We start from the raw sequence: 9,035 nt of genomic DNA, 5'->3' as shown, positions 1-9,035 counted from the left end.
ACAATTCATGCCAATCCCGCTTCATTTATGAGTTCTGTTCTTGTGATGGTGGTCTACATTCCATTCAGTCCACACTTTCTGCGCTCTAAACCGCAGAATGAAGAGCGCGGTTAATAAACTTACGAGCGCTTAATTGACTAATGGCGTGTTGACGAAAAGAATCGAAAAAAAACGATATTTGGTGTCACGTACGTTTTGGTAGAGGGGAGCAATCGGTTTGGTGTGGCGCTGCAAAATCGTTTAAACATGTTTAAACGTTCTTTCGTTGAAATGCGAAATTGGTAATTAGAAGAACATAGAGAAGGAGTAGAAGATGAAACACTGAACGGTAGAATCGCTCTGGGTTTCGATTCCGAACGTAAACAAAAACAACGTATAGTTATTGCTATAAGTTAAATAAAAGTTGTAACAGATGGCAAACTTCTTACGACAGGTGTCAAAAAGACAACGCTTCCATAAAACTATTCTTCCATTAACATTTATTCGTACAAGAAACTAACCTTTCAGTAGCACTTAGATGGCGGCTTCCCATTTAATGGTAGTCCTTTTTTGGCGCTAATTTTTTGCTAATAGGAATTTTTCACCATTTTTTTTGAGTAAACATATATATAAAAGTAGGTATTGTAATCACTAAGATTGGAAATATTTGTAACATTTACCATTATCCTTAGTTCGGACTGTGAATGCAATTAGGTCTATTCGTTTCAAGTTTATAACTTTATGCTAGCCATAGTCGTTTCTTCCTTACAGAAAAATTGGGGAAAATAGGACTTAACTTTGTCCCCTTTGCCCCAAATGCCAAAAAAAATTGAGTAAGACGCGTTCGGAAGCTCTTGTGTACTTTCGTTGAACGACCCGAAAATGATTTCAACGGAGACAGCATAACACGACTTGTTGACGATGTTGTTGTTCGATAGCAAAGTTCACCCGCATAAGAAAAATAACGTCAATTTCCTATACATCAGTATATTTGGCCACAAATTTCATACTTGTGTTTTATTTGCATGGAGTAGTTCATGCATAGCTAGGTGCTAAAGAGGTTAATATTAGTTCTGCCCATTTCTCGATTGGCTCAGTTTTAGGAATCGTTGGTTGGGATGCGTTCGCAAAACGATCGTCCGAACTTATACGTTGCAAAACCGGGATGCGCGAGAAGAAGAGGTCAATGCCATTACTTGCAGTTTGTCTGTTCGGTTCCACCATGAGAACAAGCTTAGCAAAATATGGTAACTTTCTTATATCAATCCATGGTAATAGTAAGATTCTACGTAAAATTGCCTCTTACAGAAGAGGGTAACAGGCGAGAAGCTGATCAACCATGTTCAAAGCGAGACTAGTGAGATCAGTCTCGCTACGAAGCCTTCTTTTGATGCGATACTACCAATTGGCGTCGCAGGCATCGTAAGGCCTTCCAAAGAATGGCTTTCAAATACCCCGATGCAGGGATCCATACCTAATACAGCACTTAATGCTCGTTCCTTGGGGCCTGAAGGCAGTACAGAACTTAAAAATCCAGCGCAAGTGTTTGTGTCCGGTAACTCCGCAGTGCCAGCGGCACAAAATCAGTTGCTTTCGCGGATATTGTTCGTATGAAAATAATATTACCGCAAGATAGTTTCTCCGATGATGAATCAGAAAAGCTCAGCGTCGGTAACGATTTACTGAAACGAGTTCGCATCAGGCTAATCATACTAATGAGTCGTTCACCGATGATGTCAGCGATGAGAAGGATAATGTTTTCGAGAAACAAGCCGCAGAAAGCGTGCGTCGATTTTCAAGGAGAATGTCGTCGACGATGCTAACTATGGGGATAGTAGGGATGTTTCTGACAATGGTGACAGCAATGGAAAATTCACGCACAACAGCAACAACAACAACAACAACGAGAAAAGCTTGCACGTGTGTTTCGCAAGAGTGTTGAAGATAAGGACGGAGCTCCCCTAAACGGCTGCACTTTAACGCAAGATAGCCTATGGCCTAGCAAAAATGCAAAGCTAAGCGAAGCTACATTGAGAACCGGGACGATGTTGAAGAGGGCAGATAATGTTGATGAGGGTGACGGTAGTAAAGATATTGATTATATACGAGTACTATAAGATGTGAAAAGCTATTCTTTACCAAAGAATTAAACAGCTCTAAAGGCAAGAAACCCGAGATCGAGAGAGAAAATCCGTGTAGTTGAGGATAATTAACAATTGAAGAATTTGTTTGCATGCAAGAGATGCACAAGTCAATACGATAAAAAGAGAAGTCTAGGAAGCCATCGAAGAAAAGGACACTAAAAGTATGTTTATAATGTTATGTTAAAAGTTGGCACTTTGGAAGCCTCGAAAAAGATAAGTGCATCTAAATTCGAGGCTCAGTTATTTTCGAACTGCAACCATATGCTAACTTTGTGCTTGCTATTTATAGAATCTCACGATTTTGATATTTGAAGTTATGGTTTTCGATATGCCTTTTCGGACACGGAACTGCCTTGATGGTTCCGATCACAACTTTTTAATTCTGTAATTCATAGGCATTTACAAATTATGTTCTTGATAGCAAAGAACAAAATGTTTGAAAAGTAATTTGAATCAATGGCGACGGATATAGTGATAGCGGCGACGCTGGGCTGCGTTGATTTATGGGACAGAGCACGTTCCTATTTTCTACCCAGGACATGTGTTTGTGAAAATACTTGAATGCTTCATGCGCTTAGTATGAAGATAGGTGAGTGTTTCTATGTCTATGACTTTTAACTATTTGATTGAATGCAGCACTTTGCGGTGTAGGAACATGGCTCACTTCAATGAGCTTGTTATTTCGGCCAGAATTTTGTGTGCGTGTTTCTAGATAAATTCTTTGTACAATGCGTTTAGCCTACATCTGCCAATCGGAAACACTCGTCTTTGATTTATTCTCTCTAAATAATGTGATAATGAGTGCGTGAAACAAGTTTTTGATGCGTATAGACTTTCCGATCTGCATGCATTATCAAAGCCATTAAATATATGACATGTATTTATTGTACTTTATGCGGATTAATGTTACTTTGCTTGACGGAAGTCGTGCCGTGAGTTGCGGGAAATCCTAAGTAACGACTGACTCACTTCGAATGAGATTTATAAATTATTAATTACCGAAACATTTGTGTGAACGTCTGAAGTCGAAGGCGTTCGAGTTCGGCTCTTAGTCCAGATTAGCATTGCTGAATTTGTAATTCTGTGTTCTATCAAACGTAGAAGTTTGTGTAAACGATAGCCTGGATGCGTTTGTAAATGCTTATTTTAGATATATGGTAAATAATTATCAGATGTGTGTAGTTGATTAATCAATTCAGACGCATTCAAAAAATGGCAATAGAAATCGTCAACAAGGAATAAACTAATTACACGAGTCGATTTTATTCAGTTGCCCCGCAGCTACCCTGTCTAAATTAATCAGTGTTGAACAGTATTTCGCGAAATTATATCCTCGCTGTTTTCTCATTTGTGGATTCTGCTTACCCAGTGTGTTCTGTATAATTCACCTGCTGAATGTTGGTTTAGCGCACAATGCCAGATAATGGCGGCCTATTTGGCTAATTGATCAATTTAGGATTACTAGTTATGACACTATTCGGCGCTCATCTGGTGTTCCTTGTGAGGATCACTGCCAACATAAGCTTAGACCTTAGATAAGATGAGATCTTCATTTAATTACCATCTCTCGGGGCGATGAAGACATTTTTGGACGCGTCGTAGTCTGAGGAAAAACACATGATTCTGTTGGTCGCGTATCGTTGAAATAACGGTTAGAAGCTTCGTCGTTTTTACCGAAAAGTTCTTTGCATAGCTAGCGTCCAAGTTAATACAAATTGCTTCGCATTATGTTTTTTAGTCGTGGCAAGTTAATGGGATGTCATCGCTATGAAATCGTTTCTTTAATGTCATCGACGTTCTGATAAGGATGTTTCTCTATCTTTTGCCGAAAACTGTTATGTCGTATATTCATCGTTAGGATCGGGAGACAGCGCTATGGGAGTTTTATTAATCTATTTATTGCAATTATAATTTATAACTAGAATATTAAAAGCCCATCTCAATTGCCTCACCTAACTGGTAAGAGTTCTGAATTTTTAGGCAATACAGAATTGTCCTTGTAGTGGTGTAGCGTTAAAGTGTTTGCCTCTCAAACTAAGGCATACGTAGTAGTATAGGTTCAGAATCGAGCTAATACAGAGAAGAATCGTTGTTGAAATGGGGCTTTCATTCCAAAACCGACTTTCGAATCTAATCTGTGAACAGAAAAACAGGAATCTGTAGTACTACAATTGATCGTAAGTAAACTGAAGAATCAGTTTATAAATACTGTGATTTCTGGGAAAAGTATTTCCCCCAAAAAATCCCCATCCATGTTCTGCCAATTTTTATAGACTAGCGAAAGATTTAGATGGTCAGGCATTGTCGCGGTGGAAGGTCAGGTCAAGCCTTTCCTCAAGTTCCGGTTAATCTTTTTCAATGGTTTGTTCTAATTTTATTAGTTGTTGACAGTATAGGTTCTCGTCAATCATTTCGCTAGGCAGCAGCAGTTCATGATGCATGATTCCTTTCCGATGCCACCAAACATAGCATCACTCACTATCTTTGGTGTTTATCTAGACTTTGCTAACGACTGTTGTTTAATTTGTTCTGCTCGGTATTGTTGTACATACTCCACTATTCGTTACCCGTGACCAACCGCTTTGAAGATAGCTCGATATGGCCGCGTTTCCATAGAGTTTCGCAAACAGAAATACGTTCAAGTAAATTATTTTACGTCATTTCCTATGGCAGTGAAATATTGAGTTTTTTTTTTTGTAGCCAGCTTTCTTCCAATAGCTTCCAATAACTGTTTGGCTGTGGATGTTTAATTCTTTGACGATATCGTGGCTACTCCTGCTCAACTTTCGCAATTATTTCATCAATTCTTTTCACAACTAGCTGCCTACCTTGAAATTTCCAGAATGAAAACGACAGGAGCGTTTTTGAGCGGTTGTTTCTTTCGACCATCATGTATCTTGACCATGAACGATGTAGATTTTTTTCATAGGTCTGGGTCCTTATCGTAATAAAACCGTAAAATAACCGATTTTTTTGCTGAAATTTTGCCTATCATCAAGACGTTCCCGAATAAAGGTGTTCTAACAATTTTCGCAGGTCGGCTACAGCCAAATTTTGGTTTCAAAATTACATTAACGCCGATTTATATTAGGTGAGGTATGTGACTTAAGAGCCATCTAGTGGGAAAAACAATCCAATATATACAGAATGAGCTTCTTACGACTAATGACTTACGAAGCTGATTCTGGCCCTGTATCTAAACCAGAAAAGATTTGAATAATTTTTTTGTACGTACTAAAAGTGTCGTTCTTAACGGTCATTTTTATTCAATATAATTAGCTGCAGTTATTAATTCAGGACCTGAACCATCCACTAGTCATTTTAAAATAAAAACAGGCCTTTAGTTTTTAATCCGCGAATTGAACTTTAATTGTAAGTGTGCATCAAGCGATACTAATATTTGTAAAGTTGCTAAATATACTATATTCCAGAAATTTAAACAGAATTAAATTTTGGATTGATGGCAGGCAAAAAGTCCGAAAAATACGAGAACTGTAAAACGACCGGTAGGTCTCCGTGATAGCTTAGTGCGTAACGTATTTTCCTGCTAATTTTCTAGGTTCGAACCTAGACAGACTTCGTTTCATGTTGGAGGTTAGCCATCGGATGATATGCCTACTGCGGATGTCAAACGTAAAACTCGAAACAAAGGTACAAAAGGTGCGAAATAGCACAGGAAATACTAACAGTTAGAACTTATTTGAATGATCCAGTGGACGATTCATATTTTGCTCTTGAAAACGGGCGTAACTTTTACATTTTATTTTTGGTTATATTAATTGATTTGCAAACTTCAACCTTGGTTTCTTATTCGTGCTTCACAATATGCGGTCCTATAGAGTAACTTTTTTTGCGGTTGGTAAGTGCCTTTGAATGTAAGGTATGCAGAGTGTTTCTTGTTTTTTGGGCTTACCTGGCCCGGGTCGTCGTTCGGACGTCTTAAACGCATTATTGCAAAACCCGTCGTACGGCTTGTTGATGTAAGCAACTTAAACCCTTTATTTATGAGCCAATAAAAAAATAATAAATTAAGTTTATAACTGGAGCATATAGGACCTATAAGAGCTGTGTATGCATAAATCCAGAAAAATCGGCGGCCATGACACAAATCAAAGACCAATAAAACGTACGAAAATGGCTTACGCTAAACCTTACAAAACTAATTTATTTTTGCATGGTTCACGGCCATGCTGTTACTACTATGATTGTTATTTCTGAACCAAAGAACTTTTCTAACAACTCTTCGGTCATGCTTTCTTAAGGCACAATAATCAGATTTGCTGTTTGGAGCATTTGAAGGAACAATGGTAAGTAGTATAAAACATCTAATTTTTGTGTTTTAGTATTAAGACTCAACAAAGGAGCAAGCAGGTGTTATTTCGATATCGAAATTACACGACTTCATACGCTTTTATATTTTTTTTAGTGCAGTTCTAATAGAGCATCTGCAATAGACGATTGGGACTTCTATGGACAATAATTGTGTTCTACGATGTGACGTTTGGTTCACTTGAGTTAAACGGACTCTAAAAAGAATTCAGTTACCCTGTGCCTAATATTCAGTTTCCAAGCGCAAGGAGCCATTTTTCGACCTCTGAATAATGCCGTATTCGTCAATATCTCTTATAGGTGACTATAACTTCCACTTAAAAAAAAGCACATACTTCGTTGAGCAAGAACTAATTCTTTTTTAAATTGCTACTACAAAATAGATAGCAAAACTTCAACTCGTGCTCTCAGTGAAGAAATCATGACATGTAATATTTCACATCGGGGCTGACATTCTGCAAAATAAATCCTTCCGAGTGCCGGCGGGGCTGAAGTGAGCCCAGTTATGCCGTGGACCTATCTCTTGATGACTCCCCTAGTAATACCCCAGAGTTCAAACCCGAGGTGATAAAATATATAAGATGGAGGAACTGAGAGTCAGACACGGAATACAAAAATAAAGTTTTTAATGTGAGTAGTCGTCGTGGAGATGTCGTAGTCTTTCAACGAGCTCACGATAACCCAATGACAACATGGTCAAAAAGTCTGTGTCAAAAAATCAAAACGCAGTCATCACTTTGAGTACCCTAGATTTGGAAATAGTTATGAAATGTAAATGTTGGTGGAGACGCCTGCATATATACGTACATTTTTCTTACTCTAAAATATTAGACTTTGTAAGGTACAAGCAAAAAATAGATCTGAATTATGTCAAATATCACTTTTTATCAATACGGATATATTATCCGTAGATAACTAGAAACATAATCCTAAGCTTATGCGAACTTTGTCCCGGTTATGTGTAGATCAAGCAAGAGTGGTAAAAAAGAATGCTGGTTTCGCTGTTTTATCATTTCAATGTATATTAGCACTACCCTTTGAACTCCTTAACTATACCTTTATTATACATATACACAGCAAGGAATTAACTAATAATGATAAAAGCTTCTAAAAGAAGGCGAGCATTTAAACGAACTGATGCTGTCATTTTGGAAAACTTTTTTAAGGTTTCGCGTGATCAAACGGCCATTCGGTCTATGTGGCAGGTCGTTTCAAATAGCCATACACCCTTTTTTCCAGGATGATAATAAGTTAGAAAAGAAGTAATGTCTATCTTTGATTTTTGTATAACTTAACGATAAGCCAATTTGGTTTCGTATATATTTTAGCGTAAATTCGAGACGATTTAAGAGCACAGACGTGACTCAGAAATAACATCCTTATCTTGAAAAAAACTCCTTACAGAGAAGAAAGCCCTTGGTGGAGATCCTACAATGATCACAAAGGGCCTTAAAATCTTATTTCACTGGGAGAGAGTTAGAAAAGAGAGGATATTGTCGTTCTTTTCTCATTCACTCTCAGTCCGACTGTACCAGTTACCCAGGCCATTATTAAAACAAAACTGCAAGACATCTGAACAGAAACTAATCTACTTTCAGCGTAGTTTTTGACAGCAGAAATCAGTTTCCTCGGCTACTAACGACGTCCTCAGGTGGGCACAGCACGGTCGGAGAATCAAAGTGCACCCAAACAAGTTTTCGTTTGAAGCCACCTTAAATGTAAAAAAATTCGTAAAAAAACACTACCGTGAAAGTCAGTCTGAAATATCATGGTTAAATGTAAGCTTTTATGGTATTTAGTAAGGGTAATCTTCATCTACTTAAATAACAAACAGTTACTAGTAACAGCTCCGCGTCCAGTACGGGAGCAGTTATTTATTTATTACTCAGGCATATATACACGGGCCTCTTATTTGGATTATGACGTCGCATGGATTACCGTCGATGACGGGCTTTTTAACTTGACAGCTTACTCCTGGGAATGCAGATCGTGGGTAGCATCAATGGCTTGACAATCACGGTCATGACCCGCTTTTCAGAAAAGTCACAAACCCATGACTGATTAATTTGTCGGTTCCTGTGACTGTGGAGCTAAGGTCTCCACTCCTGGCGATCATCCTTGATCAGGTCATGAGGAATCCGCAGAAATCTGTTACGGAGTTGCTAAAACAGAAAAAATCTCGGTAATACTGACGAAGATCGCGCCTATCATCTATGGGCAGTGGAAAGGTAAACGGAATTTCCATATTGCAGTAAGGCTATAGTTCTCCACGGCGCCCTTGTGTGAACAAAATCGCTTACAACCAATGCCCTAACGTTACTGATAAAAGGTTACTTTGCAAACGACATTTGCACTGAAAGTAACCCAAGTGAATCGCACGATTAGTGCATATGCAGCACTCATATTGGCACGTTAGTTCTCTGGGAAGGCAAAACTAAGCAGTATAGACAGACCAATTACTAAACGGAAAGAGAAACAATAGAAGACAAAGAGCAGAACGACTCTGCCTACTATGTTTCGGCTCATACCAGGAGCTAGCGTCAGCCACGTAAAACTGAACGTAAAAAGAAAGAAAGGGAAATC

The 9,035-nt window shown here is 38.4% G+C and overlaps 1 long non-coding RNA gene across 1 annotated transcript; it reads left to right on the top strand.

The window, feature by feature from the left end:
• Positions 1-23: 23 nt before the first annotated feature.
• LOC111266961 (uncharacterized) lies at positions 24-3,012 on the top strand. The gene is made up of 2 exons (XR_002684345.2): positions 24-281; positions 1,077-3,012. It is a non-coding gene; the product is annotated as an uncharacterized LOC111266961 (long non-coding RNA).
• The last annotated feature ends 6,023 nt before the right edge of the window (positions 3,013-9,035 follow it).

The sequence above is a fragment of the Varroa jacobsoni genome, unplaced genomic scaffold (assembly GCF_002532875.2).
Source record: "Varroa jacobsoni isolate VJ856 unplaced genomic scaffold, vjacob_1.0 scaffold_1132, whole genome shotgun sequence".
In the NCBI taxonomy this organism is placed as follows: domain Eukaryota; kingdom Metazoa; phylum Arthropoda; class Arachnida; order Mesostigmata; family Varroidae; genus Varroa; species Varroa jacobsoni.
The sequence above is the reverse complement of the archived record's forward strand: the minus strand, read 5'-3'. Positions and strand labels throughout refer to the sequence as shown.